Here is a 24,699-nt window from a genome sequence, read left to right on the forward strand (position 1 = left end):
TCCTTCCCTTATTTCCTTCCCCCTTCCCTCCTTCCCTTTCTTCCTCCCTCCCTTCCTTCCTTCCTCCCTCTCTTCTTCCCTTCCTCCCTTCTTTCTTTCATCCTTCCCTCCCCTCCTCCCTTCCTTTCTTCCTCCCTCTTTTCTTCTCTTCCTCCATTCCTTTCTTCCTCCCTTTCTCCCTCTCCCTTCAGCTCTCCTTTTCTCTTTCTTCCTCCCTTCCTTTCTTTCTCCCTCCCTTCCTTCCTTCTTTCCTTCCTCCCTCCCTCTCTTCTTCCCTTCCTCCTTTCCTTTCTTCCTCCCTTCCTCCTCCCTTCCTCCTTTTTTCCCTTCCTCCATTCCCTTCTTCCTCCCTTTCTTCCCCTCCCTTTAGCTCTTGTTTCCTCTCTTTCTTCCTCCCTCCCTCCCTCCCTCCCTTCCTTCCTTCCTCCCTCCCTTCCTCCCTTCTTTTCCTCCTCCCTTCCTCCTTTCTTCCCTTCCTCCATTCCCTTCTTCCTCCCTTTCTCTCCCCTCTCTTCAGCTCTCCTTTTCTCTCTTTTTTCCTCCCTCCCTCCCTCCCTTCCTTCCTTCCTTCCTTCCTCCCTTCCTCCCTTCTTTTCTTCCTCCTTTCCTCCTTTCTTCCCTTCTTCCTCCCTTTCTCCCCCCCCTTCATCTTTCCTTTCCTCTCTTTCTTCCTCACTCCCTTTCTTCCTTCTTTCCTTGTTTCCTTTCTTTTTTTCTCTCCTTCCTTCTTTCCCTCCTTGCTTCTTTCTCACTTGATCTTCACGGCAGCCTAAAGAGGTGATTGGGCCAATGTTATTATCCCATTTTAGAGATCACCAAAATGAAGTCCTGGGAGATTCCATGCTTAGGCCTTGGTCACACAGCTAGGAAGAAGCGTGGCTAGGAATGCACCCTAAGTCTTTGGATTCTTAATCTAGAGCTCTTTGCATCACGCTCTGGGCTGTGGCAAGAGGAGGAGAAGGAGGAAGGGGGAACAAGGAGAGGAGATGTTGCCAGGCAGCCAGTCCCAGTCCTGCATGTTGCCTTGGTGATGCTGAAAGTTGGGAGGGAGAGCATGGATTTACCTGCAGATGGAAGATATGAACTTCAGGTCACAGGATCACAGATTATCATAATAATAGCTTAACATTAACATTATGGATTTTAAGTTTGAAAAGCATTTACATGCATGATTTCTTCTGATCCTTTCAATAGCCTTTTGGGAGTAGATAGTATCACTATTCCCATTTTACAGTTAAAAAACTGAGGCTCAGAGAAATTAATTCATTTGCATCTAGGTGGCTTGATGGATAGAGGGCTGGGCCTGCAGTCAGGAAGACTTGAGTTCAAATCCAGTCTCAGACACTTGGCAACTGGATGACCTGGCCAAGGCACTTGACCTGTCTGCCTCATTTTCAACCATAAAATGAAGCTCATAATAGCACCTAACTCAGGGGGTTGTTGTGAGGATCAAATGAGGTAATATTTGTAAAAAGCCCTTAGCACAGTGTGGGTGATTAATAAATGCTTGTCCCTTCCCTGCCTTGTCTTGGCCAGGACACAGCTAGCAAATGTCAGATCCTCTTGCCTCCAAGTCCCCTACCCTATTGCATTTTGTGGTGAGAGGGACCTTAGCGGTGGACAAGTTCAATGTCATGGTTTTGCAGTTCTGAGAGACTAAGTAGTTTGACCTCACCAAGGTCACACACATAGGCCAGCACTCTTATAGTCCATCGACCAACAAGCTTTTTTTAAGCCCACCCTGTGGGGATACAAAGGAAAAATTACAAAATTACAAAAATACAGAAAAGGATTGTGGAAATTGAGGCCTGGAAAGATGAAATAACTTTGTCAAGGTCATCCAGGTGGGCGAGCCCGTGCTGCCCTTCAGCCTGGGGATCCAGGGCGCTGGGGCATCAGACGATCCGGGACTCTCCATTTCCATCCGTTCCTCAGGTGCCTCCTTCCTCCCGTCCTCTCTCTCCTTCCCCTTTCCTCCCCCTCCCCGGCCCTTACCTCCCCACCACGGGAAAGTTCACCCTGGAGGAGAGAGACTCAAGCCCCAGAGACAATGGGCCTCCAGAAGAAGGGGGAGAAGAAAGGAGCGATGAATTGTCCCCCTATTGAAGGCTGGGCTGGTAAACTCCGTATTTTCCACGGCATTTAAATGCCTGCAAGCAGATTAATAAGGTTTGGTAATAGCAGAAGCAGTCTATATTTATTCTATCTTAAGTGCCAGTTTGTCAGGCCGTATTAATATTGATGGGGAGGCCGGGATTGAGGCCGCGGAGCGCGGGGCCGGCGCTTTATCTCCGCCGTGCAGGCTGCGGGAGCCCCGTTATCTGGCCCAGGCGGCTGCAGCAGCTGGCTCTTCCCGGGATGGCGCCCGCTCCCCCGCCCGCCGCTGCCCCTCGCTGCCTTTCTAATCAGAAGAGAAGAAGTTGCTGGCTTGATATTTCCATTTTTATCTCTTTTATTTACTTCATTTTAATGTCTTTCAGTGAATATTTTCTTTGCAACAAGGCTTGACTATTGATCACTTACACTGCCCCCTCCCCCCCCAAGTCTGGGGTGGGAGGGGAGGATAGAAGAAAAGGGGAAGATGGAGAGGGTGATGAATAGGATGGGAGGAGACGGTGAGGGGTCTGAATGTCTGGCCCCGGGCATACAGCTCCTCTTCGCTTCTCATTCCTCGCTCCCTTCTCTCTCTCCGCCCCATCCCTCTCTCTCTTTTGGCTTCTCCCTCCTTCCCATCTTTTTCTGCCCCTTTTGAATTTCAGAACTTTAGAGCTGGAAGGGACCTCAGAGATCTTAAGACTCCAGGATTTAGAGCTGCTAAGGTCTACCCTCTCCCGCCCCCCCCCCCGCCTCCATCTGAGGTCCAGAGAGGAGGAGCGTTTGGTCCAAGGTCATTCAGCCGACAAGTGGCAGATCACCCAATCAGCACCCAGACTTTCCAAGCTGGCAAGGTCAAACGAAAGTGACTCCAATCTGGTCAGGTAGTGAAGCACGAACAGCGAGAATATCTCTAGTTTGGGGGTGGGGTGGGGAGAATCAGGAAGAAGCAAACTAATGGAGGGGATGTTGTGTTCCGGAAACAAAAGGCAATAGAAGAACATTCTTTAGTAATATCAGGCACAGGAGAGGAAAGAGGAAATCGTCTTAGTTTTGATAAATCTAAAAAGCCCAGACCCGGGGAAAATGAAAGGGTCAGGGGCTCTAAATGTATTTTTTTAACCTTTGTCTTTGTAACTATGGTCAGATGACCAGGGATTGCATTACATAGATAGGAGCAGAGGAAGAGGGAGGGAGAAAGTAAAGGTGGGACTGTGAGGAAGTGGAGTGAACTGAGATGAAATGGTTACATGGTACTTTTGAAAGGGAGATCTACGTAAATCAGGGCCCTTTTGATTGGTGGCCTTGAATCTTTGACCTACCCTGTACTCCCTGGGGATGGAAAGAGCTGACTGCTGCTAGTGATGTAGAGAATCAGCCCAGTTCAGGGTAAAGCCTGGGGAATGAGGTGGAGCTCTAAGAAGCTGTTAAATCAAGCAAGTGTGTGTTAAGCACCTACTACGTGCCAGCACCCCCAGAGGTGTGCTTGTAAATGTTTAACAACCAAGGGGAGGATGCACACACTTTAAAGTTTAATCTGCATTATCAGCACTTTCCTTAGTACTCTAGACAATCGACAAAACCATAAATCCAGCCCTGGTTTGTAGCAACCGATTGCCAGTTTCTGAGGTGTAAATGCTCACCCTGAAAATTTAACTATCGACTTTCCAAGGTGATTAGAGATGGCTCCAGCACATTCTTGGTTCTCCAGAAACCAAATTCAACAAACAAATTTATTGAGCACCTACTGTGTGCACAGCACTGAAGACACAAAGATGGAAAATGCCAGAGTCCTTGCCCTCAAGGAATAGCAGCTGTTGTTTCTCCGACATCCAAAGGTTTACTAATTACTTTTCTAAACTTTCTGGCAAGTAAGAATCTCCATTCTGCAGATGAGGAAACTGAGGCTCAGAAAAATTAACTTGTTCAAGGTTGCAAAGCAATTAAATACCAGAGCTGTGACTCGAGCCCAGATAATACCTAGATACAGTAATAGCTGGCATTTTTATGGGGCAACTAGGTGGCGCCATCGTGCACAGAGTGGACTGACCTGCAGTCAAGAAGACCTAAGTTCAAATCCAGCCTCAGATACTTATTAGCTGTGTGACCCTGGGCAAGTCACTAAACTCTTGTTACCTCAGTTTCCTCATCTGCAAAATGAGCTGGGGAAGGAAATGGCAAGCAACTCCAGTACCTCTGCCAAGAAAACCCCAAATGGAGCAGGGAAGTTGGATATGACCAAACAATAATAAAAGCATTTTATACGGTGCAAGTCATATTTGTACTTTGCAAAGAGCTTTACAAATATTATCTCCTTTTATCCTCACGACAACCTTGGGGAGTAAACGCTATTGTTACCCCCTTTTTGCAAATGAGGAAACTGAGGGAGACAGAGGTTAAGTGACTTGCCCAGGGTCACATAGCTAATACATGTATGGATCCAGACTTGAACTCAGGTCTTCCTGACTCCAGATCCAGGACTATCCAACACCAGGCTGCTTCCCATTCAGTCTATTAGGAGGAGGGGGAGAGATAAGACACAGACATATGCACTTCGGTAGTATAGTGGATAGACTGCTGGGCTTGGAGCCATGAAAATGGGTTCAAATCTTACCTCAGACACAACACGTGTCACCCTGGTTAAGTCCTAGGACATTAGAGTGGGTTTAAAAGGCCATCAGTTCCAACCCTCTCATTTTGCAAATGAGGGATAGGAATCACTCCAGTGTTGACTTGCCCGGTATCAAACAGCTAGGAAGTTGCTGACGAGGAATTTTCCTGACTTCAAGTCTAGTCCCCTACCCTCCATACCTCTCACCTCAGCCTCAGTTTCCCTATCAGTAAAATGGGAATTATAATAATAGCTATAGAACTTCCTCACATAGTTGTGAGGATCAAATGAAATGTAATTAAAACTTAAAACTGCAGTAAAACTTTTGGGACACCCTGTGTCAATCAATCAGTAAATATCTATTGAATGCCCACTCTGTTCCAGGCACTAGGTTAAGCACTGGGGGTACGAAAAGAGGCAAAAGACAATCTCTGCCCTCAAGGAGCTTACAATCTAGTGCATCCATTATTATTATTAATGTTGTTGTTATTATTAATTACAACAACATGAGACACATTAAATCCTGGAGTCTTTGGTAAAGGAGAGAGCCAAGTATACCGTTTTCAAGAAGTTTGAAAAAAGAGAAAGATTGATTTCACCTGGGAGATTTCACCAAGTCCAAAGGGGAGAAGGGTGGTGGCGGTGAAGTTTGGACCAGAGATTAAAACCAGGGAAGTCAGCAGGAAGTCAGGGAGAAGCGATGCTAGAAAAGGACTGATAGGTGTTTAAAAATGACAATTTGTCCCAGACAATTTTCCTTGGAGGCAGGTCAATTAGCCAGTCAGCAAGCATTTATTAAGTGGTTAAGTGTGCCAGACCTGTGCTAAGCACTGCAGGATATGAAGAAAGGCAAAAGGAGTCCCTGCCCTGGATCAGCTTTTATTCTAATAGAGAGATTACATGTAAATAACTAGGTGTGTACAAAATATAGACAGAGTAGACAGAAAGCAATCTGAGAGTGGATGGCATTAGCAATTGGGATCTGATGAATAGTGGGGAGACACTAGGAAAGGTAAGATTTAATCTGAGGCAGGACAGTTGAGGGGGGAGGAGGCAGAGCTTTCCAGGTGTATTGAGTTTGAGGAACTCCAAGTTGACAGAGTGATTGAATCATAGAGTAGGTGGAGGGGGGCAAAGACTGGAAGGGGCCAGGCCACTTCAAATACCAAACAAAGGCTCCTGGAGATGATAGGGAGTTCCCGAGACTCCTCCGGCAGGGGGATGGCTTCCCCACACTCCTCTCACCACTCTCCCCTCTCTCCTTTGTATCATCTTTGCCATGGACCCAAACAGATGTTCCTGTAAACCCACCAAGGCTTTATTGCTGAGAATCCACAGAGAATGTGAGAAATATCTGAAAAACCCAACAAAAAGAAAATATCCTAGAACCTCAGAGCTGGAAGGGACTTGCTATTTTTAAAAATATTTTTTGATTACGAACTTAATAACATTCCTGGCAAAGTATAAGGATAGTTTGAGAGGCAGCCATCTGGATGTAAAAGAAAGAGCCCTGGTCTGTGAGTCCGATGATCCGTATTTGTATCCCAGCCCTGCCATTTCTACCAATTATGACCAATTGGCTTGGCCTCTCTGGGCATTGGGCTCCTCATCCAGAAAATGAGTGAGTTGGTCTAGATGACCTCTAAGGTCCCCTCCAGCTCTAAATTGACCATCCTGGTCTAACCTCCCCACCCCCACCCCTAGTATAAGAATCTCCCTTTGTCCCCTCCCCTTCCCAGTGCATCCCTATTTTCATCTTCTCTCTTCCTCGATGAGGTTACCAGTTCCTGTTTCCCTCCCCTTTCTTTTTCTTTTTCTTTTTTTTATTACAAGGGATGGCACACTGGATGAGCGAGGAGGAAGAGGGATTTTAAAAAAATGAAAGCGATGTAAAAGCAAAGAATGTCAGTAAAAATAAGATTAAATATATAAAGATCATCAGTTCCTCAGATCTAGCCTCTGCTGGAACACTTATCATTATGAGAAGGCACTCTCATAGTCCAGTTGGTAACACAAGTCAACTCATTATGTTTGTTGATCTTTGTTGACTGCTTTATTTAAAGTCATAATGAGAGTTCTGATGCCTGGGGCAAAATTGGTAGGGAGCAGGAGGGGCTGTTTCAGAGAACCCTCATTTGCAGGGGTCAGGCTTGAAACTCTGTTCCCTCTCTTCCTAGGAGGTTGGGCAGGGAGAAGGGGGGGTGGAGATAACAATTTGCCCCAGAGAGTTTAGTCTCAATGGACAGCCCCTTAGAGGAGGCAGGAGGCAGGAAGCAGGAGACTGAAAGCCACTTGGGAGTGGAAGTGAGAGCAATGGTGGTTAATCAGTGGGGTAGGAGAGAGGAGGGACCCTTTTGGTGTAGTTGTACCAGGGCTACCTCCAAAAGGAGACAAAGGCTATGTGGTTGTGTGTGGTTTGTCCTTCGTTCTGGAAGAGGATCGTGACCTCAGGAAGAAGGTGCCATGACTTGCAAAGAAATTGGATCTAAGTGAGGGAGGGCTGTACAAAGTCACCAGTCTCACTAGAGGAGGCAAAGGGCCATCCCCACAACTACCCTATTCAATGAGCAATCTGAGGAAGGAGGATAGGATATGGTGGGACAGAAGGAAGCCCTCATAACATCATAACAGAAGGTTGACTCCAGGGGAGGAGTGGGACTTTGTGGTGACTTAAGATAGAGAGTCTACAAAGGACAGAAGACATTGGGACAAAGACGTGGTGTCGTCACAACCCACCTCCAATTCAGCACTCTATGATGGAGCTTTGGTCACCCTGCTCTAATTATAACTTTAGTGCTGTGGAATTCAAACTCGCCTCCCTGTGTTTTTCATCTGTTAGTCCTCATTTTGCTCTCTTACCTTACACAAAGTTAATTGAATCCTTCTTCATGACAAGAGAATCATAGAACCACATGATGTTTGAGCTAGAAGGTAGGAAAACTGACTTCCAGGGAGGTTAATGGTACTTGCCCAAGGTCACCTGGAAGAAGTGATTAAACAATACATTTCTCAGCACTAACATAGGGTCATAGCTATCATAGCACTTAGAGTTAGCAGAGCCCACAGAATCCATGTGGTGTCGTCAGTCAATCAACAAGTATTTTTAAAGAGCCTACTATGAGTACAAAGAATATGACAATCCCTACTAGAAATGACTTTACATTCTAATGTAAGCAAGATAACTACACATATAAAACACATACAGAGTAAATATAAAATGAATAAATACACGTGTAGACAGAGTAGTTAAATACAATGTAGCTTGGAAGGAGGACTCTAGCAGTTGGCTCTAGCTAGCCATCTTTTCATTTCCACCCAGCCTTACTCCTCTGAATTTCTCCATCATGCAACAGGAATGTCTTCAACCTGGAAGATGTTTTAACTTGCTCGTGAATTGGATTTAAGTGAGGCAGAGTTGCACAAAGTCATGAGCTTCACTCTCTCTTCCAGAGTCATTGAAGTTCAATGGCGGGATAAAAATCGAGATGACGGGTGATGGCCCATGATGTGGAAGACTTTGGCATCTTCAACGTCTGACCATGCTCTAAGCACTCCACCGTGACTGTTTCAGCCACCTTCATGGCCGTTGGAACGAATCGTTGTGATCTCCCCATTCCTTCCAGAGGAAGTCTTCACGTGCTTGGGTAGATACCCCTAATTCACTGTTGGGTTTGAAGCCTGTCAGTTACCCTCAACCTGCTCTACTCCCCCATGGAGGCATAAGGGCTTCATAGGAACCAGAGGTGATATCTGAGGAGTAAAAGGAGTACAAGGGAGAAAGCAGTCAAGGCTTCAACAAACCGGCCTTCACAGTTTTGCCGAAGAGTCAGACAAAAGGGAATGAATTTGAATTGCAGCAATGGCTTCCCCAGCTTCCTTCAGGTCCCCGATAAAAGCCCATCTTCTAGGAAAGGCCTTTCGGGATCCCCCCTTAATGCTAGCACCTTCCCTCTGGTGATTTTCTTCGATTTATGCTGTGTGTGTTGTGTTTGCAAATACTTGTTTGCATGTTGTCTGCCCCATTAGATTGCAAGCCCCTGGAGAGCAGGGACCTATTTTTGCTTCTTTTTGTATTGCCAGAGCTTAGGACCGTGCCTGGTATATAGTAGGCACTTAATAAATCCTTCTTGACAGACTGTCTAGACTGCAGGGGTAGGAAATCTGCAGCTTCCAGGCCACACGTGGCTCTCTAGGTCCTCAAGCGCGTCCCCATCAAAGGACCACGCTTTGACCTTTGTCCTTTGACCGGGATGCACTTGAGGACTTAGAGGGCCACATGTGGCCTTGAGGCTGTAAGTTCCCCACCCCCCAGCACTCTAGAGTCTAGACTCTAGACATAAGAAAGAAGCTAATCTTACTGATTGTCAGAGCCAAAAGGCCCTCCTTAGAGATCAGATAATAATTTCACAGAGAAAGACCCTGAGTCTAGACAGCTTCAAGGATTTTCCCCAAGTCCACACATACCTAAGTGGCAAGGGCAGGATTTGAACCCACATTTTCATACTCTAAATTCAATGCTCTTTTCTCTGAACTGTAGTGCCCATTTGTCAAGGAAAACATGCGTGGGAAGTGAGGCACATCTGAAGTCTTCATCTGGGACATTTCCTTTGCTCATCCACGAGTCCCTGGCCCTGGGGATCTCGCCCTCTCCCCCGCTTCCCAGCCTTACCCTCCAAACTCGCCTCACCAGGCAACCATCCTCTCAGCCCAGGTGACTGGCTGCTTCTGCTAGGCTCCCCACCAGGGGGAAAACAAACCATTTTAATTTAACGACCGTTAGGCCTCAAAATGAAAAATCCTCATTAACTAATAAAAAGCCCATTGCACTCCCCTTTTAACATAATTAGTGGCAGCCAGGACTTCAATTAAAGCTTTATCCAAACTTCAAAATGCCATTCTCCTCGTAATTACAGCATTGGCAAATGTAGACAGTTTAACCTTCAAACATCCCTTCAAGCTCACGGGCTGCGCAGGCACACAAACTCTTATCCATTCTCCCTTACACATGCCACCGAGTGCAGAGACACTCACATAGGACTCAAGAAGACCTGAATTTGAGTCCCTCCTCAGATACTTTCTAGCTGTGTGACCCTGTACAAGTCACTTCATCAGTTAGCCTCAGTTTCCCCAACAGAAAATGGGATTAATAACAGTCCCTATCTCCTGGGGTTGTTGTGAGGATCAAATAAGATATTTGTGAAGTGCTTAGCACAGTGCCTGGTAGGCACTATACAAATGTTAAGCTGTTATTGTTAGCTATTATTATTGTTAGGGCAATTAGGTAGCTCAGTGGCCTGGAGTCAGGAAAACCTGAGTCAAAATCTGGTCTCTGATACTAGCTGTGTGACCCTGGGCAAGTCACTTAACCCTGTTTGCTTCTGTTTTCTTATCTGTAAAATGAGCTGGAGAAGGAAATGGCAAACCACTCCAGTATCTCTACCAAGCAAACCCCAAATGGAGTCACAAAGAGTCGGATGTAACTGAACTGCAGCATTATTATTGTTATTAAATATGATAGGACTTACAGTCTGAAGAAATCCTAAAGTTCATCTGACTCGATCTTCTCATTGGACAGATGAGAGAACTGAGGACCAGAGACAGATTATGTAAAGGTGGTTTGTGTAGTGTCACACAACTTAATTCAATTCAATCCAATAAGCTTTTTATATGGCTGCTGACCATAAGGCCCTGGCACCAGGTGCTTCAGCTACCAAGATAAAATGAAAAACCCTTTGAGTTCTTGGGCAACCTCTATAAACATAAAAGTATATTTGTGATCATCTGAAAAGGGAGAGGAGACTAATAATTTTTTTAGATTACACATTTGTAAGCTTTTATTTTTTTTTAATTTATTTTTAGTTTTCAACATTTACTTTTATAAGATATTGGGTTCTAAATTCCCTCCCCTCTCCACTCCATCCTCCCCAAGATGGCATGCCATCTGATATGGGCTATGCATGTATGATCATACTAAACATATTTCCTCATTAGTCATGTTGTGAAAGAAGAATCAGAACCAAAGGGAAAAACAAAAAACAACAACAACAAAAGAGAAAATAGTATGTTTTGATCTGTATACAGACTCCATAGTTCTTTCTCTGGATGTGGATACTATTTTCCATTCTGAGTCTTTTGGAATTGTCTTGGATCATTGTATTACTGAGAAGAGCTAAGTCAGTCATAGTTAATCAATGCACAGTGTGGCTGTTACTGTGTACAATGTTCTCCTGGTTCTGCTCACTTCACTCAGCATCAGACCATATGAGTCTTTCCAGGTTTTTCTGAAGTCTGCCTGCTCATCGTTTCTTATGGAACAATAGTATTCCATTACATTCATATACCACAACTTATTCAGCCATTCCCCAATTGATGGGCATCTCCTCAATTCCCAATTCTTTGCCACCACAAAAAAGAGCTGCTATAAAGATTTTTGTACATATGGGTCCTTTCCCCCTCCCCCCTTTTTTTTTTTAATGAGGAGACTAACAATTAAGGGAATGGCCAGGAAAGACTTTCTGTAGGAGGTGGCACGTAAACTGAGGTTGGGAGGAATCTAAGATTTCTACAATATGGCGGGGAGGAGGAGGTGCATTCCAGCAGCAAGGAACCATCTGTGCAAATGCTTGGAGGCTGGAGATGAAAGACTGAGTTTGAAAGTAGGCCAGTTTAAGAAGGAGCATGGCATGTGTTGGACATTTAAAGATTGACCTGGCTCCAGCCAACTTTGCTAGGATTATCATACTCGATTCCTCTTCACCCACTCCAAACAAAATGGCCTTGTGGATGCTCCTTACATGGAACATTCATCTTCCTACCACATGCCTTTGGCCAGGTAGTGCCTTATGTCTGGACTGCCCTCCTTCCTCAGAATCCCTAATTTCCTTCAACGTTCAGCGCAGATGTCACCTCCTCCAGGAGACCTTTTCTGATTCCCCAGGCTCCTAGCGCTTCCTCACCTCCATTACTTTGTATCTACTAATGGGTAAGAACAGAATCAGGATCGTAGATATTGGGCTGGAAAGGGTCTCTGGGCCAGACATCTGGCAAAGTTAAGAGATCTGCCCAAAGTCATATCTAGGCAGCTAGGTGGCGCCACAGTGCACAGAGTTGGAAGACTTGAGGGTCAAATCCAGCCTCTGACATTTATTAGCTGCGTGACCCTGGGCAAGTCACTTCACCTCTGTCTACCTCAGTTTCCTCACCTGTAAAATGGGTATCCCAACAGCATCTACCTCACAGGGTTGGGTAAAGACCCAATGAAATAGTATTTGTAAAGCATTTAATAAGTGCTTGTTCTCCCTTCCCTCTTACAAGTCATAAGCATCAGAGGTAACATTTGAACCCAGAGTCATGTTCTTTCTACTATACCATGCTCCTTAAGAGCAGCAACTGTTTCATTTGGTCTTCTTATCCCTTGCACCAGCAAAATAATGCCCGGCACCCAGCAGATGCCTAATAAGTGTTCGTTGATTGATTTCCAAGGGTTCTTCCAGCTCTCATGGTCTATTAACAACGACTGACTCTAACACTTGAAGGCTGACAGTGTATTTTATACGTTATCTCTTTGGAACCTCACCACAGTGCTGGGGGATGGTGGTACAGCTATTTTGAATTCCCATTTTACAGATGACAAAGACAGCCTCGAAGCCAGGAAGACCTGGGTTCAAGTCTCCCCTCTGACACATACACTCAGTTCTCTGGACTCCTAGAGAGAACTGTGTTATTCGTCCTTCTTTTTCAAAGAGAATCAATGACATCACAGGGCGCTGTCTTGACTTGCACCTGAATTGGATTTAAGTGAGGCAGAGTTGCCTGAAGTCATCAGCCTCACTCTGTCTTCCCAAGTCATCAAAGTCCAGTGGCAAGACAAAAGGCAGGATGACTGTTGACGGCCTGGGATGCAGTGGGTGACCGAGCTCTAAGAGACCCACGGTGCCGGCTTCAGCTGCCTTCATGGCTGTGGGAACAAAGTTCTCACCTGCCTGTCCCACTGAGGAAGGTTCACATTCTTAGAGGAGACATCGCCCTCGCTCACCAATGGTTTCGCCTGGTTCAGCCCCTCTGCTGAGATGGTTTAGTGCAGCGTGGCTGCTATGCACGCTATAGCTTCTGGGAGCCGCAGGCGAGAGCTGGGTGAATCAGGCAGACCCCAAAGGTGGACGAGCAGCCCTCATGCCAGAGGTGCTTGTCTTCCTGGACAGAGAGGCCAAATTGCTCCACCTGGCAGTCTCTTCCCCCAGTGATATCACCTTCCCGTTCCTGTTCAATCTCCTGTCTTGGAGCTGAGCCTGAGAAAGGTGATGCCGCCTAGATGGGCACCTCAAGCAGTTTAATAGTCAGCAGAGGGATGAAGCCCAGGTTTCCTTCTGTCTTTATTCTGGGTCTGGGGGTCTTTCCATTACCCATGATGCCTCTGTGATCACAAATCCTTGTTCAGCTTTTTAGCTTTTAAGTTGTTTTTAGTAAGACTGAACAGGAGGACAGACACAATGAGCAAACTGCATCTTCTCACAGCCTATACGGGCCTCCTGCCTGATCTCCCTCAGACCCAGTTTACCTTCTCTTCTACAAATGTTGTTTTCACAGCCCCAGGATCTGAAACAAGCATAGCCCTGGAGCTACACTGTAATGTGAAGCTAAACTTCAAAAAAAAAAAAAACCCAAATACTTGCCTTTTAAAGTCCTATCCAAGGGGCTGATAAAATCCTACATCCAAGATAAAATCCTATTCTAGGTGGCTCAGTGGACATAGCACCAACCCTGGAGTCAGAAGAACATGAGTTCAACTCTGGTCTCAGATACTTTACTAGCTGTGTGACCCTGGGCAAGTCATTTAACCCAGATTGCCTTCCCCCCAAATAAAATAAAATCCCATGCAGGAGTTTGCTGGAGTCGGCTTGAACTGCTTTCAGAGAACTTCATGTTACATTTTTAGTGTGAGCCTTTACACCTCAGAAATCAGCAAACGCTAAAAATCTGGGCCTGACTTATTGTTTTGTTGATTGTTTAGAGTTGGAAAAGTGATGGAGAAAATATTAATAATGCAGGATAAGCTTAAGAGGGTGTCCTCCAAATATTTTCCCCCTCTGGAGAATCGGTTATTAAGCATACGGCACACTGCTCCCTGTTCTCCAAGCCAACATTTCCCTCCTAAGTTATTAAGGCTTAGAACTGGCAGAGGATTGAGTGAAGGCCTTGTAGGCCGTCTTCTGTTGTCGGAAAGAAGACCGTTAGCTTCTGGGTGCTCAATCACAGGGACAGGCCCATAGGAGATCAGAGTCTGTGGGACCCAGAGGCAGGAGAGGCCTGGGGGTGAATCGTACCTCCAACACTTCCAAGCTGTGTGACCCCCAGCTAGTCATAGGCTCATCAATCCAGGGCTGGAAGCAGCCTCTGAAATCATTCAGTCATCCCCTCGTGTTACAGATGAGGAAACTGAGGGTCAGAGGCTGCCTGCCACCTTGGAGTCAGGAAGACTTGAGTTCAAACCCTGCCTCAGATACTTACTAACTCTATGACCCTAGGTAAATCCCTTAACCTCTCTCTTTCTCAGCCTCAGTTTCTTCACTTTTTTGTAAAAGGAAGATGATCATAGCACCTCCCTCACAGGTATGGTGTGAGGATCTGAGGAGATAACAGAGGTGAGTGGATTTGCAAACTTTTAAGAACTGTTTAAATGCTAGTTACCACTAAGCGATTTGGTGGCAGTCACACGCAGTGACTGACCCAAGGTCAGGCAGGTATTAACCACAGTGGATAGAATGCTGGACTGGGAGCCCAAAAGACCTACGTGGGTTCAAATCCTTTACATTTATTAGTGGTATGATTTAGACAGGTCAATTACTCTCTCTGAGCCTCAGTTTCCCTATCTGTAAAATGAGAGATTTGATGATTCTTAAGGTCCTTTAGAGTATTCTGTTTCATTTTACCTGGGGCTCTGCCATATATCACCTGAGTGACCCTGGACAAGTTACCTGGGCATCAGTTTCTTCATCTATAAAACAGAAGAAGTTCAATAAGTGAGGGCTTCTTAATCTTTCTTTGTGTCCTGGACCCTTTTGGCAATAGTGTGGTGAGACCTATGGACTCCTCAGAATCATGTATTTAAATGCATAAAATGAAATGTTGTTGCTCAGTTGTCTGACTCATGACCACATTTGGGGTTTTCTTGGCAAAGATACTGGAGTGATTTGCCATTTCTTTTTCTAGCTCATTTTACAGATGAGGAAACTGAGGCAAACAGAGTTAAGTGACTTGCCCAGGGTCACACAGCTAGGAAGTATCTGAGGCCAGATCTGATCTCAGGTCTTCCTGATTCTAGGTCTGTCTCTCTCTCCACTCCACCACCTAGCTGCTCAAAATAAAATACATTACATTAAATAGAGTTATCAAAATATTTTCAAAAATTACTGGGATCCCCCCAAATTATCAATGGACCCCAGGTCAAAAATCCCTGAAACTCAGTGACTTCTAAAATCTCTCCCAGCTCTGACATCCTACAAGTCTATGATTTTAAGGTAAGGAGGTATTATGGGACAACATAGTCGATAAGCTTCTTCATGTCTTAGAAGCAACTCCTTGGAGAATAAGGGTTAGGCATTTGGTCCAGTCTGTGCTCCCTGGTTATCCTCTCTCCCCTGGTTCATGACAAGCCTTATTAATAAATCTCTGTCTAGACTTTTGTGTTGGGATTCGTGCAGAGGCAGACCCCAATCAGCCTCCTGACCGTCCCTTTTCTCTATTTCTCTCCTTTCATCACACCCAGGTTACATCCCTTTTATGGATTCTGGGCTCCCTCTATTTTCAAGAGCCAGAGCTGCTTCCAGCTGAGCTATGAGCTCCTAAAAGCCTCAAAGAATGCAAACAGACAGAACAAAATGACCAAACTGATGGCAATGACCTCCCACCTCTGGACCCATTCCCAAGATCGAAAGGAGTTTGAGAGGCAAGTACAAGAAAATGAGAGCTTTTCATTCTTTTGGCTAAATCCCTTTTCCCCATGGGGCAGGTAGGTGGCTCAGTGGATAGAACACTGGCCCTGAAGTCAGGAGGACCCAAGTTCAAATGTGACCTCAGACCAAACACTTGACACTTACTAGCTGTGCGACCCTGGGCAAGTCACTTAACCCCAATTGCCTAAAAAATAAAATTAAATAAATAAATTCCGTTTCCCCTTCAAAGCCATTCGGATCCTAGCACCTCACCATTCTGTTAATGGGAGCTCCTTGAAGGCAGGGACTGTCTTTTGCCTTTCTTTGTATCCATAGCTTTTAACACAGTGCTTGACCCACAGGAGCTACTTATTGACTCACAGACTCATCCTCGACATTCGAAGAACCAATCAGGATTGGTCAGAGTGCAGCCAGCAATTATAGATCCCTGTGAAGTGGCTTAAAGACCAATGGACCAAGAATCAGGAGACGTGAGTTCAAGTCCCAGCTGCTATGAACTGGCCATGTGACCTTGGACAATTCAATTCAGTTCAACAAACATTTATTAAGCACCTACTGTGTATACAGGACTATGTGATGTGCCAAAGGATGCAAAGACAAAAATGGGATCATCGTGGACCTGAAATGAAGGGGCTTGCTTGCTGCAAGCTGTATACAACACATGCTTCCAATAAATCCTAAAATCGTTTGTTAAGCATCTGCTACATGTAATGCACTGTGCTAGGTGCTGGGGAAAGAAAGACAAAACCAAAACATCTGCCCTCAGGGAGCTTACATTCTACTGGAACTGTGTCCAGTTAGGGTATATGCAACATATAATTCCAATCAATTTTAAAAGCATTTATTAAGCATCTACTATACATAATGCATTGTAGGTGCTGGGGAAAAACAAAATGAAAACATCCCCTGCCCTCAGGGAGCTTGCATTCTACTAGATCTGTATCCAGTTAGGGTATATACAACATATAATTCCAATCAATTTTAAAAGCATTTATTAAGCATCTACTATACATAACGCATTGTAGGTGCTGGGGAAAAACAAAATGAAAACATCCCCTGACCTCAGGGAGCTTACATTCTACTGGATCTGTAACCAGTTAGGGTATATACGACATGTGATTTCAATCCATTTTAAAAGCATTTACTAAGCACCTATTATACATAATGCATTGTAGGTGCTGGGGAAAGAAAGACAAAATGAAAACATCCTCCCTCTTCAGGGAGCTTACATTCTACTGGATCTGTATCCAGTTAGTAAATACGAGGTAGCCTGAAGAGAAAGAACATTAGCAGCTGGGGGAGTAAAGGAAGGCTTCACATCAGGAGTTAACACCTGAGCTGAGCCCCGAGAGGCAGAGGTTAGGAGGTAATGCATACAGTGGGAGATGATTAAAAGATGGGGAAGAGCGAGGAGGCTAGTTTGCCTGGAATACAGAATGAATGAGTCACGGTTCTTGCGCTGCATATAAAAAGAACAAGCTAATTTGGAGCCAGTTAGCTGAGTGGGAGAGGATTCCAAATTCAGGAGAGGAGGATTCCAGGTCCCTAGGAAGAAACTGGTCTGGAGAGGAAGAGAAAGGTCGGCAGTACATAGTACCTGAAGCAGGGATCCCCTGTACAGCCGTTCCAAATGGTTCTCCAACCTTTGATTGAAGACTTTCAGGAAAGTGGACCCCACCACCTCCCTGAACAGGTTGGGCAAATTTGTTGTTTAAGCTAACTCAATTTGGTTTGAAGAGTGGAAATTTTCCCATTTCCTTTAGACATGCCTGACAATTCTGGGGTATTAGGCACATAGACCAGAGTGGCCTCGTCATTGTGGGGACTCTTATTCCTGGTGTTAGGAGACCTAGGTTCAAGTTTGACACTTATGAACTGTGTGACCTTGGGAAAGTCTCTTCTCCTTTCTGGACCCCAGTTTCCTCATCTTTAAAATGAGGATGTTGGGCTAGGTGAACTCTGCACTTTCCTCCAGACCGTAATCCTATGATCCTTCGGGGCGGTTTCTTAAGTCAGTCAACCATGAGGCCCCAGGGGAAGGGGGGAAGAGTGTCCTGCAGACAAGACTAACATCAGCCTTCACTCTACCTCTAAGCTGACCCACTGGTGACAGAATGCAGAGTTCCACCAGTTCCTGAGATCTCTCTCTCTCAAGCACCCCAGGAATTTGCCCCGCCTGGAATATTAACTCCATTCCAGGTGCCCTATTCCCCTACCTCACCCTAGGGTTAGATAACTCAGCAAGAAAGAATTCACGTTTCTGAGGAAAACAAAACAGGAAATGTTGATTTAATTTGGATTTTGTGGGAAAAATCAAACCAGACCAGTGTGTGTGTGTGTGTGTGTGTGTGTGTGTCCCCACACACATACACACACTCATAACCACATGTAAACAATCACGCTACTAGGGGGTATAAAGAGCAGAAATGTCTTGGGGAAAAGGATATGTTTTCTTGTTTAGCCAGAGACAACATACTTGAGAGAGCATAATATAACATGGTATGATATGACATAAGATACAAGATGATATATGATGATATGATATGGTGTGATGTGATATGACCCTCCCTCACTTCAATCCAATTCACTTGCAGGTCATGCCATCACCTTCCTGACATCATGGTCTTTGAGAACAAAGGACAAACACCACCAACAGCAGCTAACACAATGTGATGTGATGTGGTAGATGATGATATGATATGTGATAATATGATATATGGTGATATTATATGATGTAACATAACAATATAATACAATTATTGAATATAATACAATCGTGAACTTGGGGTGAGATGGGGGGAGATGAGCTAAAGTGAGGACTCAAGCTGGAAGGAACCTGAGACATCATCTGATCAGAGAAAGGAGGTGATTTTCCCAAGATTACACAATTTGTGGCTGAGCTGAGACTGAGATCAGGTCTCCTGACTGCTGTCTTAAGCAATCAATGGATCAATCAACAAGCATTAATTAGGTGAAGGTAGAAGGTTACTTGAGCAGAGCTGTGAAATAAACAAAGGAATTTAGAAGGTGGAGGTGAGGTAGGAGGGCATTTCTGGCAGGGGGATCAGCCAGGGGCAAAGGAATGGAGGCTGGAGATAGAGGAATAGTATGGGACAAATAGCAACAAATAGAGGCAACTAGGTATGGATAGAGAGCTAGGCTTGGAGTCAGGAAGACTTGAGTTCAAATCCAGCCTCAGTTACTTCCTGGGCATGTGTTCTTGAGCAAGCCACTTATCCTCTGTGTCTTTGTCTCCCTCAGTTTCCTCATCGGTAAAATGGAGATGATAATAATAGCACCTGCCTCCCAGGAGTGTTGAGGGGTAATATGAGATATTTGTAAAGACTTGGCTTATATTCTAATGGGAGGTGAGAACTAGTACAACTAGAAATATGTACCAACCAAATACAACTACATAAAAAGGAGCAAAATCCAAGACCGTTTGGTGGGGGCTGATCAGGAAGGCTTCAGGCAGGAGACGACGCTTGAGCCGCGTTTTAAAGGAAGTGAGGGACTCTGGGTCAGAGGTAAGGAAGGAATACATTAGAGGCAGCCTGGACAGCAGAGGCATTGAAGGCAGAATCCTGGGGATGGAGCAGAGAGAAGGCGATGTTGGCCGGATTGCAGAGTGTGGGAGGAAGAGGAATATCCAGTGAGGCTGGAGAGATAGGTCAGACAAGGTTGTGAGAGGCTTTTTTTTCCACAATTTAATTTTTTTTTTTAATTTTTAGTCAATTGGGGTTAAGTGACTTGCCCAGGGTCACATAGCTAGTAAGTGTCAAGTGTTTGGTCTGAGGCTGGATTTGAACTCAGGTCCTCCTGACTTCAGGGCCAGTACTCTATCCACTGTGAGAGGCTGTTAAAGCTAAATGAAGGAGGTCCATTTGATCCGAGAGGTAATAGGAAGGCACAGGACTGTATTAAGTAAGGAAACGTGGCCAGGTCTGTGCCTAAGGCTGAAATGGGGAGACAGTTGAGGCAGGGAGACCCCTTACAAGAGGTTGTTCCAATAACCCAGGCAAGAGGTGAGGAGAGCCTGAACTAGAGTAGAAAATGTGAATTCTGAGGTCTCTTTTCTATGATCCTGAATAGGGAGGGGGCACTAGTCTTTAGGACATAACTATTGTCTTTTATCCTGGGGTAAGAGAATTGGGTGGGACATGAGAGCTGAAGCAGGCTGGGGTGAGAAAGTTACTATAGAGGTCGTTTCCATATCCCCCTGGGGGCTTCAGCAGAAAGTTTGGTCCGACACCAAAAGACTGGGAGAAGCAGCTGCCCCCATGACCGGAATCCTCGCCTCCATCTCGGAGTCTCCCTTTCTTTCTCCAAGACTGAGCTCAAATTCCAAGCTCTACAGGAAGTCTTTTTTGGTCCTTCCTCTCCAATGCCCTCTCCCAGCCACCCTGAATATTTCTCTCCGGGATTACCTTCTATTTGCCCTCTATATGGGGGCAGCTAGGTGACACAGAGGACAGAGCACCAAGCCTGGAGTCAGGAAGACCTGAGTTCAAATCTGGCTTGACACACTTATTAGTTGTATGACCCTGGGTGAGTCATTGAATTGTTGCCTCAATTGTTCATCTGTCAAATGAGCTGGAGAAGGACAAGGCAAACCACTCCAGTATCTCTGCCAAGAAAACCCCAAATGGGGTCACGGAGAGTCAGACACACAACAATGCATGGTTTAGTTTTGCCCGCTTGTCTCCCCCAGCAGATTACAAGCTCCTTGTGGGCAGTGACTTTCTTTGTACCTTCAGGGCTTAGTGCAGTATCCACTGTGTAGTAAGTACTTAAAAAATAATTGTTGACTGACTGGTCCTAAAAATGAGAAGGGAAGTAAATACCGTTTAGGAGAGCAGATTAAAAAACCCTGGCTGCAGTCTGTCTATCTGCTGTGGCACGCGCGGCAGTATCGCATCTCAGAGACGGAGAGGGAGGAGCTGTGTCTGTGTTCACTGGAGAGCAAGCTCCTTGAAGACAGGCATATTTCCCCTGGTCCCTACCTCTTTTACTTGCATGAATGGTATTTAATAGTTGTCTCAATTACCTTTACCAATAGAAGATACATACCCATGGCTAGATAATCCACAAATCAAGTAGAGGATAGGAGAGAGACAGAGACAGAGGGACAGACAGAGAGACAGAGAGACAGAACAGACAGAGAGACAGAGAGAGAGAGAGAGAGAGAGAGAGAGACAGAGACAGAGACAGAGACAGACAGACAGACAGACAGACAGAGGGACAGACAGAGAGACAGAGAGACAGAAAGACAGAGAGAGAGACAGAGAGAGAGAGAGAGAGAGAGACAGAGAGACAGACAGAGACAGAGACAGAGAGAGAGAGAGAGAGAGAGAGAGAGAGAGAGAGAGAGAGAGAGGGGAAGAAGAAGAGGAGGAAGAGGAGGAAGAAGAGGAGGAGGAAGAGGAGGAGGAGGAAGGGAAGGAGAAGGAGAAGAGGAGGAGGAGGAACATGATTGATAAAGATAGCTATAGACAGACAAATAAGCAGATGAATAAATAAATGGATGAATGGATAAATAGATGAATGAACAATAAATAGCTTTCATGTTTCCTCAATATTGTGATTATTCAAAGGAAGATTTACTTGCCTAATATTTGGCTGGGATCAAAATGGGTTCATGTGCCTCAAAGGCACTGGGGTAGAGAATCAGCCCCAAAATAACCTAGCTAGACAGAGGTGATGTGATGATATTTCATTTTTCAGTCATGTCTGACTCTTCATGACTCCATTTGGGTTTTCTTCACAAAGATATTGGAGTGATTTGCCATTTCCTTCCATGGCTCCTTTTATAGATGAAGAAACTGAGGCAAACAGGGTTAAGTGACTTGGTCAGGGTCACACAGCTAGTATCTGAGACCAGATTTGAATTCATCTTCCTGACTCCATGCCCTGCACTCAATCCTCTGCACCACTTAGCTACCCTAGGCAGGCATTAGACACTTGCCATGCATAATCTTCTTGGAGTTCATAGCATCAAAGGATTTAGAGTTAGAAGAGACCCTTGAGACGATCCAGTCCAACCCCTTCATTCGATGTTAATAAGGGTTATTGATTTCTTTTGTTTTTCCATTACATAATCATTTCTCAATGTACCTTCTTCCCCTGAACCAACCTACATAATAAACATATCTGACGGTGAATTCAACATTCCACACTGGCCCCTCCGGAGGAAGCTGACTGGTCCAGTGGGCAGAGCACCGGGCTTGAAGACAGGAGGACTTAAACTAAAAATTAGTGTCAGATACAGACTAGCTGTAGGACTCTGAGCAAGTCACTTAACCTGTTTGCCTCAGTTTGCCTCAACTGTAAAATGGGGATAATAAGAGCACCTATCTCCCAGGGTTGTTGTAAGGATAAAGAGAGATAACATTTGTAAAGTGATTAGCACAGTGCCTGGAACATAGTAGATGCTTAATAACTGTTTATTGACTTGACTTCCCCAGGGCCAAGATCTATCATTGTTACAATTTATACAGTATCTCTTTTTGGAGCAGGGTAGCCAGGTTGCACATTGGATAGAGCACCATGACTGAAGTCAGGAAGACCTGAGTCCAAATCTGGTTTCAGATACTATCTGTGTGACCCTGGGAAAGTCAAATAACCCTCAGTTTCCTCCACTGTAAAATGAGCTGGAGAATGGCAAACCACTTCAGCATCTCTGCCAAGAAAACCCCAAAAGGAGTTTTGAAACAACTGAGGGTCTGAAACAACTGAACAACAAAACTTCTGGAAGCAGCCAAGATCCAGAAACCATGGAGAAAGCTCATGGGGTGCAGAATGGCTAAACACCTAATGGGACATGAACGTAAAGGACTCTCGGTGTGCTGCAAGAAACGATGAACGTGATGACTGTGGAAAAGCCTGGAAAGACCAGCATCCTCTGGGACAAAGTGAAGGAAGCCCAGCCAGAGAAGCAATGGGCATGACCACCATAACGAGCCTGGAAACGCAATAGAAACTGAATGTTGTGAAAGAAAACAAATTTAGGCCCAAAGAAGAGCTGTGAGAAGATGCCAGCCCCTTTTCTCCCCCTTCCTCCTCCCTTCCTCCCCCACCTCCATCCTTTTGCACAGATTGAGGTCCATGGCTGTGAAACATTGCATAGAACATCAGATTTAAAAAAAAAAATTATTTATCCATTTTGATGAATCTATTTTCTTTTCTTATTTTGTTTTTTTAAAAAATATCTTTGTTAAAAGGGATGAATCTCTAGTGGGGGGAGGGAGAGATACAGTTAAAAATCTAGGTGATATAAAAACAGAGGAAATATTTAAAAGCAAAAGATATATTTTACTTTTAAAAAATATAAAAGCAAAGATACATAAAATATATATTTATGTTTAAAACATATGTATAAATAAATATATATTTATGCATATCTTTGAAAGATACACATTTTTAAAAAGATATATTTAAAAGCAATTATTCAGGATTTGGCTTCATCTTCATCTTTTTTTCATTTAGGTTTTTACAGCTGTTGTACTTATTCTCCTGGTTTTGCCTTCTTTGCTCTGAATCAGTTCATATAACTCTTTCTATGTTTCTCTAAATTTCTCATATTCATCACTTCTTAGGGCACAATAATATCCCTTTACATTCATATGTTTGTGCAGCCACTCCTCCTGTCAAAAACGACCCATTTCCCCAGCCCCGGTTTTTTGCTGCAGCAAAAACCAAAAAAATGTGTTGAAATGAATCTTTTCATCATATGAAATGGGTCCCCCAAGATGGCAGTGGTTAGATGAGGCCCTAGTCAGGTACTGTCTGAGAGTCTGGCCTTCATCCCTGAAACATGGTGGACTACCCCTGATCTTTTGACCTTCCCAAACCCTGGAAGGAGGTAGCAGTTGAGGAAGCAGTCAGATAGGAAAGGGGCACAATGAGTGAAGAAGGCAGGGACTGGGAGAGGCGTGGGTCATGATGACTAGACTGTGGGAATGGTAGGCTGGGGTTGCTGCTTAAGGGAAGTGGGCCAGAGGACTACTACAAGAACCTTGTTCCCCCTAGAGGATATTGGTGCCTTGAGGCAAAAAAACTAGTTGACCCAGTCAACAAGGAGTTGGCTCCTTGTATTTCATTGGGGGAAAGGAATAAGCTTTATATAGCCCCTACTATGTGCCAAGTTCTTTATACATATTACCTCTTTTATCTTCACAATAAGCCTAGGAGGTAGGAGCTATTATTATCTGCATTTTACAGTTGAGGAAACTGAGGAAAACAGGTTAAACGACTAGCCCAGGGTCACATAGCCAGTAAGCATCTGAAGTTGGATTTGAACTCAGGTCTTCCTGACCCCCAGTCCAGCACCTCGTCCACTGCACCACCTAGCAAGCTGCCTCACTGGGATAGAAAATGTTTGAGTTTATCAAGGTTACTAGCTGGAAAAGTTTGTATCAACCTAGTAGATCATAACCTCTCCTGGGATTCCCTTCCCCACCTCCTAGCCCCAAATAGAAACAATAGAAGGGAAAACAGGGCCATCTTGGGCCATCTGTCACCTGCTGGTGAGCTGTCATCTCCTGCTGGGTCCAGGGCCTCCGCTCCCTAGGTAGACGCCATGCTGTCACCTGAAGAGAAGGTGCCCTCCACCCTTCTGTCTTCATGCCCTCTTCTGATTCCCCTGGATTCCAGACCCTCTGATCCTCTCTGTTCTTTGCCCCTGGCCCATCCTCTGCCTCCCACCTAACCGGGGCTTCAAGTAACCCTCTGAGCTACCTTCCCCCCACCCCCACCCCATTGTCAGCCAAAACTACTGTTGCTGCTGAGTGTTAGCAAAATCGAGCTGTCAGCCTGGGGCCAGCTGTGTCGGGGCTGCTGACGGGCCCAGCGGGGCTCCTGCCTTCCATCTGTTTCCTATACAAGGTGGCACCTATATTTAGAGCTCCAGCCTTGGCAGTCAGGATGCCAAGTGGTACAGCGCAGGGTCCAGACTTCAATATGAGGACTGGGCTGGTGCAGGGGCAGGAGCTGTTCTGTCCTCAAGAGCTTTGACAGCTCAGGAGCCCAGCCCTCTGAAAGGGA

The sequence above is a fragment of the Phascolarctos cinereus genome, unplaced genomic scaffold, assembly GCF_003287225.1.
Source record: "Phascolarctos cinereus isolate Bilbo 61053 unplaced genomic scaffold, phaCin_HiC Scaffold_2;HRSCAF=192, whole genome shotgun sequence".
NCBI lineage: Eukaryota > Metazoa > Chordata > Mammalia > Diprotodontia > Phascolarctidae > Phascolarctos > Phascolarctos cinereus.